This window comes from Vipera berus (genome assembly GCF_964194415.1).
Source record: "Vipera berus genome assembly, chromosome: Z".
In the NCBI taxonomy this organism is placed as follows: Eukaryota; Metazoa; Chordata; class Lepidosauria; order Squamata; family Viperidae; genus Vipera; species Vipera berus.
Window position 1 is genome coordinate 40,083,508 of NC_138205.1, and position 12,044 is coordinate 40,095,551.

The following is a 12,044-nucleotide window of genomic DNA, read 5'->3' on the forward strand; positions in this document are numbered from 1 at the left end:
ATGTACCTCTGTTATAGGAAGTGGCATGCCCTAGCTTTTGCTTATGCAGTCAAGTGTGTGTTCAATAATAGTGTTATGTGATGTGCGACCTCAAGCTCAATTAGCTTGTCTCTTTAATTTAATTTAATTTAATTTATTGAGATTTGTATACCGCCCTTCTCCCAAAGGGACTCAGGGCGGTTCACAGGGCATAAATATAAATAACAATACAAACATTAAAAGACAATTAAATCAGTGCCCAAGTTAAAACAAAAATAATAAAACAAGCCTATAAAAAACCCATGTACCCCCATCAGGCCAGACCCGCTAGTTCAAATAAATGGGTCTTCAACCCGCGACGGAAGGATCGGAGGTCTGATGCCATCCGGAGCTCAACCGGCAGTTGGTTCCATAACGCCGGAGCACCCACAGAGAAGGCCCTCCCCCTGGGGGCCACCAGTCGACATTCTCTGACTGGAGGCACCCTGAGGAGGCCCTCTCTGTGGGCGCGCACAGGGCGGAGGGGAGTCGACGCCGGCAGCAGGTGGTCCTCGAGGTATCGCGGACCCATGCCATGTAGGGACTTAAAGATCATAACCAAAACCTTGAACCTTACCCGGAAGACAACTGGTAACCAATGCAGCTCACGGAGCAAAGGTGTAACATGGGAGTACCGGGAAACTCCCAAGACAACTCTCGCGGCCGCATTCTGTACCAGTTGGAGCCTCAGAGTAGTCTTCAAGGGAAGTCCCATGTAGAGAGCATTACAGTAGTCTAGGCGAGAGGTCACGAGCGCATGAGTGACCGTACATAAGGCCTCCCGGTCCAGATAGGGCCGCAACTGGCGCACCAGGCGAACCTGGGCAAAAGCCCCCGTAGTCACGGCCACTATGTGATCCTCCAAAGTGAGTCGTGAATCTAGGAGGACTCCCAAGTTGCGAGCCCTATCCACAGGGGGTAAAAGCTCACCCCCCATAGAAAGAGATGGAACATCCCAGGTGTCCCGGGAAGCCGGAATGTACAGCCACTCAGTCTTGTCAGGGTTGAGTTGAAGTCTGTTCCTCCCCATCCAGACCCGAACCGCCTCCAGGCAACGGGACATCACAGCGAGGGCATCACTGGGGTGGTTTGGGGTCGAAATAAAAAGTTGGGTATCATCAGCATATTGATGATACCCAACTCCAAAACCACGAATGATCTCACCCAGCGGTTTCATATAGATGTTGAACAGGAGAGGCGAGAGGACCGACCCCTGAGGAACTCCACAAGCGAGAGTCCTAGGGGTCGACCTCTGCCCCCCTGCCAACACCGACTGCGAGCGTCCCAGGAGATAGGAGGAGAACCACTGAAAAACCGTGCCTCCCACTCCCAATCTCCTGAGACGCTGCAGCAGGATACCATGGTCGATGGTATCGAAAGCCGCCGAGAGGTCTAATAGGACTAGGACAGAGGAATATCCCCTATCCCGAGCCCTCCAGAGATCATTCACCAGAGCGACCAATGCCGTCTCCGTGCTGTGCCCGGGCCTGAAACCCGATTGGTAAGGGTCCAGATAATCCGCTTCATCCAGGACCAGAGGGAGCTGATGCGCCACCACACTCTCAACAACCTTCGCAAGAAAGCGAAGGTTGGAGACTGGACGAAAGTTGTTCAATACAGCTGGGTCCAAGGCAGGCTTCTTGAGGAGAGGTCTCACCACCGCCTCCTTCACGATGGTGGGGAAATAACCCTCGCTCAAAGAAGCAGATATAACCGCCTGGAGCCAGCCTCGTGTCCTCTCCCTAGCTGCATAAACCAGCCAAGAAGGGCACGGATCCAATAAACATGTGGTGGAACTCAGCTTCCCCATAATCCTGTCCACTTCATCAGGGGTCACAGAATCAAACTCCTCCCAGATAACATTGACAAGACCGCCCGCGTCCTGATCGCCAGACTCTGCCCAGCTGGAGTCCAAACCGGTCCGAATCCGAGCGATTTTATCCGACAGATGTTGACTAAACTCCTCGGCACGACCCTGCAAGGGATCCTCCCTCACCTCCTGATTAAGAAGGGAGCGAGTCACCCTAAACAAGGCGGCCGGGCGATTATCTGCGGACGCGATGAGGGTGGAGAAGTAATTACACCTCGCCTCCCTCATCGCAGCGAGATAAGACCTAATGTAGGTTCTTAACCGCAATCGGTCGGGTTCAGATCGGCTGGACCTCCAGCAGCTCTCTAGGCCCCGTTTCCGACGCTTCATCTCCCGGAGCTCCGCGGAGAACCATGGAGCTCGCTGGGATCTGCGCCGGGTCAGGGGCCGCAAGGGTACAACCCGGTCGAGTGCCTCAGTGGCTGCCCTTTCCCAGGCTTCCACTAAGGCATCCGCCGAGCTGTGAGCAATGGAGGCAGGTGGGGACCCCAGCGCCACTTGGAACCTATCAGGATCCATTAGGCGTCTGGGGCGGTACCATCTAGTTGGTTCCGTACCCCCACGGCGGGGGGTGGCAAAATGGAAGACCAGCCGCAAGAGGTGATGATCGGTCCATGACAGGGGCATAATAAATGGAGAGCCCCCACCAAGATCATCCAACCACCGTCCAGATAAGAAAATCAGGTCAAGGGTGTGGCCTCCCTCATGAGTTGGTTCAGAAATTACCTGCGTCAGGTCCATGGCCGTCATGGAAGCCATGAACTCCCGAGCAAGCTCAGATGAACCTCCCAGGGATGGTAGGTTGACGTCTCCCAAAACTATAAGTTTGGGGAACTCAACCACCAACCCCGAGAGGATATCGAGCAGCTCGGGCAGGGCTGCCGCTACGCAACTAGGCGAAATGTACACGAGCAGCAAGCCCAACTGCGCCCCAGAGCCAAATCTCATAAAGAGAGACTCACACCCGACTATCTGAGGAACGGTGGTCTCCCGCGGACATAAGGTCTCCCTAACGATCACCGCCACACCCCCACCCCTACCCTGAGCTCGAGGCTGGTGTAGCACCCGGAAGCCTGGTGGGCAAAGGTCAACCAAAGGGACCCCACCCTCTGGGCCCAACCAAGTCTCCGTGATGCAAGCCAGGTCCGCATGCTCACCCTCAACTAAATCCCTAACAAGGGGAGCTTTGTTAACCACGGACCTGGCATTCAGGTACACCAGCCGGAGCTCAGGAGGCTGCACATCCTCACTCCCGGAACCTCGGGAAAGAAGCCGAGGGTCGGAGCGCCCCACCGCTTGCAAATAGCGGAGACGGCGCTCCCGGTAACGATATGGCCCCCTGTCTATCCGCCTGCTGCCATTCCCCGTCGTGGGAATTGGTAATCCCACGACCCGCTCATGAGCCCCAGAGACAACGACCCCTCGTTCTCCCCCCGCGCGGTCAGACCCAAGTCTGGCCTGAACTATGGTTGATTGGCCGCCCCCCAAAGCCAGACAACCCCTATCTCCCACCCCCCTCCCCAACCCCGTAAAATTTTTTGATAAAAACATAATCAGGGGCCTCTTATTAAATTTATGTTGACGGCCCCTGCCCCTGCCCAGCCATCTCTCAGAGACCCAAAACTCGGGCCCTTCATCGAGGTTAGAATTCAAAGAGGCGGGTCGCACCCAGGCGAGGGGGGCACCCCTGAGGGCAAGCAAGTCCGCGCTAGTATATCGTCGCATGTTAGTCCAGCAAGTCCAGAATAGGTAGTCCCGGAGATGATCATGTCCATAGGAGGGTCGAAGGCCGGAAAAGAAAATATCTGGATCCACACCCAGCTGCACTGCCACTTAGCTGGGTGCCCCAGTAAACAGGTCACCCCCACCCTCTCACGGCAGGTTGCAACTCTGTACCTGGGGATGGTCAAAGATATACTCTGGGTAGGCATGCCCCATAGAGTTCCCACCTCTATGGGGCTGCAGATGTAAAAGTCAGCCACTCTCCCACCATGGCTGGTACCCAGGACCGACCGCATCCAAAGGGGAGAGGGGGAGGCAGACAAAGTTATATATTCAGGCAGAAGAGTAGACGGGCCAAAATGGGCAAATGGTCTAAAAGCGTCACCGCCGTTAAAACGGTCCAAAAGCGGTATAAAGACCGCCTGTTGCTCCATTGATGCGGTCCAAAGACGCCGTTGCCTACACAAGCGGTCCGAGGCAGCACAGGAAACATCATCGCCACTAGGATAACTCTCAGTCGCCCTCTCCGCCGCCAAAACGGCCCGAGGACGATAGCGTCACTAAAAGCAGCCTGATGCAGTCTGGGGTAAGATGGAAACACCACCGCCGGCGAGAGGGGCCAAGAGCCCGAGAAACATCGCAGCCAATCACTGGCCTCCACAAGCGGCCCAAATAGGCCAGAAAGCGCTAATGCCGCCGAAGTGGCCCAGAAACAGGGCCACTTTGTAGAAGAGAGAAGCAACTAGAGACTCTGCAACAAGATCAAACAATGCCATTTAGGTGATTATTGCATATCTTGCCATATGACACAATAACCTGCTATCTTCCACATGTAGTGATAATCTTCAGAATGTGCATCTGCAGGGAATCCAGTTCAAAAACTTGCCATACATTTTTCCATATGAATTAAAATTCAAGTTATTGCAATTGCTAGCATGAAACATGGGCCTTCCTACTGTAGGACCTTACCTACTGTACTTATGTAAATGTGAAAACACTAATAAAAGAATAACACAAAGGTAGCAATTGAATGAAATAAAATTCTACGTTCATTTATCTCCAGATTACAGGAGTGAGTGGCTCATAACATTCTCCTGTCCAAGTCCTGATGAAAAAGTCAGCTTTTGGTGGCTTTTCTGAAACCCAGAATGTCCAGATCTCAAAGAAAGGGGACAGCAATTGGGGGGAAAAAACCTGCCTCCGAAGCCCCTGAAATTAACAATGTCTAAATCATGGGTGTCCAATTTTTTGGCTTGCCTGTGCCATAATGAGTAAAGAGGAATTGTCTTGGGTTACATATAAAATGGGGATGGGGGGGTTAGTACGGTGGCTCAGCAGTTAAACATGCTGAGCTTCTCAGTTGGAAAGCGGACAGTCCAGGTTTGAGACCCCAGGGCCACACAACCGAGTGAGCTCCCATTCCTTGCCCCATCTTCTGCCCACCTAGCAGTTTGAAAGCATGAAAATGCGAGTAGATAAACAGGCACCAATTAATGGGAAGGCAACAGTGTCCTCTGCACCTTGGTGTATAGTCACACTGGCCACATGACCATGGAAATGTCTTCAGACAATGATGGCTCCTTCGGCTAAAAAAATGGAACACTGCCCCCTAGAGTCAGAAATGACTGGACGAGGAAAACCTTTATCTTTATATATAAATATAGATGATATAGTTATGTACATCACATAAAGGTTTTGATCTTGTGGGACCACATTACGTGCTGTCCAGGGCCACATGAGGCCTGGAATCCATAAGTTGGCCACACGTGGTCTAAGTGAAGGGCCATGAAGTGAGCCTACAGATTGTAGCTGGAAGAGTAGAACTAATTAGGATAAGACAGTCCCTAAGAAGCCCAAATCCTATGTAAGGAATAGCTTTAAAAGGCACAACCAGCAGCACACCTAGTCATGGAACTCTCAAAGTAGCATCACATGGACAGACTGAAATGTGCATCGCTATATGAGCTGCCACTTTCTGGACCAGCTGTACTTTCAGGATAGTTTTAAAATGTCAGCTGCACATGAAGCATTTTGCACCAGTCCAGACACAAGGTGACTAAACCAATGAAACTAAGAGAAGGGTGTGTCATTCCAAGAAGGGTTGAAACTGTTGCACCACACTGACAGGCATCACTGAAAACACATTCAAATAGGCAACAGAATTATGTTAAAGGTAAAGGTAAAGGTTCCCCCGCACATTCGTGCTAGTCGTTTCCGACTCTAGGGGCCGGTGCTCATCTCCGTTTCAAAGCCGAAGAGCCAGCGCTTGTCCGAGGACGTCTCCATGGTCATGTGGCCGGCATGACTAGACGCCAAAGGCGCACAGAACGCTGTTACCTTCCCACCGTAGTGGTCCCTATTTTTCTACTTGCATTTTTTACGTGCTTTCGAACTGCTAGGTTGGCAGAAGCTGGGACGAGTAACAGGTGCTCACTCTGCTACGCGGCACTCGGGATTTGACCCGCCAAACTGCCAACCTTCTGATCGACAAGCTCAGCGTCCTAACCCACTGAGCCACCGCGTCCCTCTACAATTATGTTAGGGACCTGTAAATGATATTCTTCACTACTCTAGTAAATACCAGTATGCCCATGCTAACTACTATCACATCAACAACAACAAAGTATCTTTATGTGAAATAGTATCTATATAAGAGTAACAGTCTAGCAAAGCCATGTAGCTTTTTATACTACATGGTATTAATGTAAGAGTAACAGTCTAGCAAAGCCATTAGCTTTTTACTAATATTTGGTGTTAATGTAACTGCTCAGTTCAGTAATAGACGTGGAACAAAAATATTTCATCAGCAAACCTACACGTTCTTAACATAGAACACCAGAGAATTTTATTTTGAATACATAAATAAATAACATTATATTCTCAAAACTTGATAATCAATTAAAATTCCTACCTTCCAATAGTAGCCATTATAGCACAAATCAGCAACTGTAGCACAGGGGGGGGGGAAATCATTTTTTTCAAATTTATTGGGTTCTTCAAAAGATCCCAAGAAAACACTCTTGAAACATGATTTGGTGGCACTGGGAACAACATTTGCAGAGCAAGATTGGTATATTCTGAAGGAAACCCTTGTTGTCTGTTCAAGTAGATATAGTTACTTAAAATGATTTGCTCTCCAGGAAAAAGTAAGACTGGATTAATATTTTTGAACGACATACTTTTTAAAGAAGTATAGTTTACAAATTTGAAGTAAAGGGCCAGTTATCCTGCAATATGCTTAATTTATTTTTGCCCATTCAAACAAAACAAATATATATCCTGAAAACAAATTTACCATACAATTTAAAAATCAGAGGACTGAAAAAAATTAACATGAATGCCTTGCTTGCTTCTAAGTTTCATCTATTTTTGCTTGTCTATATTTTAGCTCCCTCAAATAATAATAATAATAATAATAATAATAATAATAATAATAATAATAATAATAATAATAATAATAATAATAATGGTAATTTAATTTCTAATTTAAATTCTCTTGCAGCTAGCAATTGTTGCAACACTCTCAGAGAAAGAGAACTAGATGTATGTAATTATGAACATGCCACCTACTCATCAGATTCTAGATAAACTCAGTGTTCCTAAAATATGGGTGAACAGTACAAAAATGAATTTTACGTCCATATATTAATCTGTAATCTATTTGACAATTATTGTTAAATAGATCAAGTAAAGCATCAAGCAATGAGCAGTTAAGTTTATGACAACTGGAAATGTGTTACTGGAGTAGATGAAGACAAATTCATAATATAGCAGTAGAAATAAACTGTCCATGGTATTGGGTAGTGTTTCTCGATCTTGACAATTTTAAAATGTGTGGATTGAAATCCACCCATCTAAAGTTCCTGCGACCGAGAAACATCAATACAGAGTGATCACTTTCTAATTTTGAGTGGACTGAAAACCAGCCTGAATAAGAGCATACTCTATTTTCTGTACGTATTATTAATTCTGCTCCAGTCACAGATAAAGTGCTTCTCAAATTTATCACTGAATTGTCACAGCATTTCTGCAGCAAATATTAATTTAATCACCAATTTTTTCCAGCTGTCACATTGCCTTCTACAGAGTAAAGTGGGTGCCTGGGATAGGAAATTGAATTTTCTCTTCCCAACAATATCTTCCTTGTTTCTGTTGTTAGAATTCTAATGAGAGGAAATGACATTAGGAAAGAGATTAGAATTTTTACATGCATGTTACATTATTGAAGTGCCCACCTTCCATATACTGGAAAACAGGAGCAGTTTAAAATAAGCAGATCACTTACTGCAACTACAAGGAATTTAAACTCCTGAATCCATGCCTTGCATTGAAGCAAGGAAATTCTGCAAAACTTCATAAAAAAGAACTCTTAAAAGCAAACAAATTTTCAGACAAATTCTGAAAAAAGTTACAACTGTCTTAAAATAAAATCCAGGAAATTCGGATTTGACTAATTTGTAAGGCAATTAAATGCTAGATGGCAGTACGAAGATTTTAGAATAAAGAGCTATAGGTAACCCTACATCCATTAACTTAATTTGTTGGTTTAAAATTCACTAAAGGATCCTGTCCCACAATAAAGCTTGAAAAAAAGTCAAAAGCCCAGGAAGGCAGCATGCATTTGAAATGGAGTTGGGAGCAACTAATAATTTTCATTGAACCTGTGACATAAACCACAAGCAATTGAACCCATTTCTGGGAAAAACAGGCAAATGTAGCCTTGTATAAATTATCTGCTCACCTAATTAAAAATATTTTTGTGCCAAAAAGTTCAGTTAACTTTGCCATATTACAAGTTCTGAGGAATGATTTGCAATTTCAGTAGCATGTATGTTTTAATGTGCCAATACTGCTCCCTAGTGAATTTATAGAAATGTAATTGCTGAAATTCTCTTCCCCTCCCTTGCTCTAGGCTTTTTCTCACAGTACAGCCAACCACTTTAAAGAATTATGTTCTGGCTAGATGCCAAGCATTCAGCTTAATATATAATGATTAAAGTATTATACCATCAACTCTTAAGTTGAACATGGCTTACCTGCTCTTATCAAACAACCCTGCAAATAAAGTTACCAGGTATCTTGGATTACTATTAAACTCTCTCTGTGAGAGTATACACACACACACACACACACATTTGTGAGCACTGAATTCAAAGAAGAAAAACAATCTGGCATAGATGGCATAGACCAGGGGTGTCAAACTCAATTTCATTGAGGGCCGCATCAGCATTGCAGTTGCCCTCAGGGGGCCGGGTGGGTATGGCCTGGGTGGGCGTGGCCTACTGGGTGGGCGTGGCTAGAGTGCGTATGGCCTACTGGGTGGACGTGGCCAGCTCTACATCGTTCGCATCAAGGGTGCCTATGGGGGTCTGGGCAGGAGTGGGACAGATCTGAGGGTCTCTGGTAGAAGGAGGGTCTCTGGGCCAGGGCCAAGGCAGTGGGGGCTGTTCCCTCACTGTTTCCAGGATGGCTTCGCGGGCCGCATGAAACCACTTTGCGGGCCGGATCTGGTCCCCGGGTCTTGTGTTTGACATGTCTGGCATAGACTATAATTCAATTCAATATATATTTATTAATGTGAATTTATAGTTGCCCAGCCTTTTTTTTTTTGACCCAAAAGCAGCTCTATCACAATGGACTCAACTGATTCAAGATGTTCCCTTCAAAAATCAGCCTTGCCCTGAATATAAAAAATGTGAAGTTCTATAATGTTACAGTGATGCTACTCAGAAACATGTTGGCCCTAACCATAGTATAGGCATGCTTATAAATGTAAATAAGTTTATATCCTGTATATTATGCTCTAGTGCACAGGTGTCAAACTTGCCGTGTCACGTATCGTGACTTTTTTTTTTTTTTTTGCATTGCCAGAGCTGGGGTGGGCACGGCCTCCGTATGATGCAACCAGCCCGCAGGCCGGCAGTTTGACACCCCTGCTCTAATGCTTTCTTCTCCTTCTTCTCCTTCTCCTCCTCCTTCTCCTCCTCTTACCACTCCCTCCTCCTGCTCTTCCTCTTTTTCTTCTTCTTCCTTTTCTTCTTCTGACAATACATTCTTTAATTAAAAAATTATGAACTAGATACTTTAATCATCCTTCTCATTTGACATTTTTTTTCTTTTCGAAGCTGTGGTTGAATACATAGAAAAGGGTGCAGACTGATAAAATTAAAGAGACAGATGCTGGAAACAGGAAAAAGGAAAGGGGCTTATTTATTTATTTTATTTTATTATTTTAATTCCATTTATATCCCGCCCTTCTCCGAAGACTCAGGGCGGCTTACAAGCTTAGCAGTAGCCTTCATTCTATGTATATGCCTTCATTCTATGTATATGCCTTCATTTTAAAGAAGAAATGATTTTTTGGATTCAGTTATCTGCTACCTGTATATTAAAGAAACTTATTAAGGAACTATTTCACCTAATTAACATTTCCATGTACGCTATGTTTTACAAATATTCTTTACTTCACAGAATATTCCCATATGAAATGGGGCACCCTATAGTAAATAAAACAAAGGAGTTTTAACTCACATGTATTATATGAAAATCTAGGGAAATATATTATTTCAGGGCATAGAAACATACTTATTCTGGAAGATTAGTTTTGTCTACAGAATTCCCCCAAATGTTTTGAGATTCCCAACTGTGATTCCTCTCAGTTTCTGGAATTCGGAGCTGGCACTTCAGGATACTAACTTGTGAGCATCTCAGCTCTCTCTGCCTGTTCATGGTGCCATAGCGAACATATATGTCTTCAACAGCTTGAGACACAAGGTAAGCAAAATGCATAGTCTATATTAGTTTCACAGATCCCAATCAGCTATGTAGATTGGGTGGGAAATTATCGCAGGTGTTGTGCCAACTCAGAGGAAGATTAGACTTGCTTGAGGTAGAAGATTGTGAGAAGCAGCTACTGAAGCAAAAAACAGGATTTCTATTCTCTTGAGGAAAGCCTTTCGGCCTGATTTCATCTGTCTGCAAAGAGTTTTTTTATTATTATTATTTATTCAGTTGATCCACCACCCAATCTTGGGGAACAATTGGCTGCAGAAAGTGCAAACTCAGGTGACAGCAAAGTAGAGAACAGAGTATCGGAGAAACAGAACATCATGTTCATGAGTAATGTTCTGCTCATTTAAGTGAACAGAAAAAATTGGCTACCTGATAATTGAGCCTTGAGGGGGGGCTCTGGAATTCAAGTCTTAAACTGCCTTCAATCACTGCCTCCTGGAGCAACATCTGCGTACTAGGTCTATTTGTTGCTCATTCTTCACTCTCCACCTGTTATTCTTATGAATTCACTATTTCATCTGTGACTTCACCTGAAGTCTGTTTCTAACTGCTTTTACTCTAATTTATCATGACTGCTAGTTTAGGCTTGGTTTCTGCTAAACCGGTCAACCTTCATCTGAAGCAGGACTTGGCATAATCTGTATACATGAAGTGCAATCTTCAAGTAAAACCTTCTACCCTACTTAACAAACATTCTGAGAAAAAGTATAGAATTGATGCCAAACTAAAAAGGACCTCAGTCTTGCAAAACTTTACAATTCCCTCCCCCCCCCACAAAAAAATAGAAACAGACACCTTTATTTTAAAGGTTTCTGCTTCTTGTTTAAAATTCCAGTGAAGCATGTTACTCCAAAGGAACAAACAGAATGAAAATGCTGTAACATTTCATGTCTGTGCAAAATGTTATTCCAGAGCAGAGAGATAAGATAAATTGCCAATTGATGCAATGACTTAGGCAAAACAGAATACAGTCTTCTCCTGTGGTCCCATGAGGGTGTGACTTTGAGGAAACAGAAACAGAGTGACTGGGGGGAAATGTGCCAACCCATGAAATTTCAAAGTGAGGTAGCACACATATTATATATCTGTACTACCAGTTAGGCCTTTACCCTATTGACCTCAGAGGATCAAATTCTCAATGAGAAAATGTGACTGTAAGGCAAACACTGAGGTCCTCTATTCTTTCCATTATTCCACTGTGTGAATAAGAAAAGCTCAGAGGGTAATATGATAAATTAATGTTACCTGGAGATTTGCTCTGGGAATAGGAAGAGTAATGCCTGGGGTCTAATAGAAGATGAGGGAAAGAATTACTCACAACTCCAATATCATAATGAATTTTTGACTTTGTTCCTCCCTACTCCACCCTCAGCATAACAAACACCCTTGGGGCACTAAACTGCAAATGGACATAGGTTGAATTAAATGCTAATGGGGTGGGGGGGGGAGGAAGAGAAAACCAGTTGTAGCTTACATCTGCTGAGCAAACAAAAAAAAATTTCGCCAGAAGTAGGAGGAATTTCAGAAGCAACACCCTAATAATCCTATAAAAGACAGAAGACAAGTGCCCTGTTAGCATACTCTCTGCCTGCCCTTTGATTCTGCCTGTTGTATCTGAGCAGTAGCATCTCAGTGAACTGCA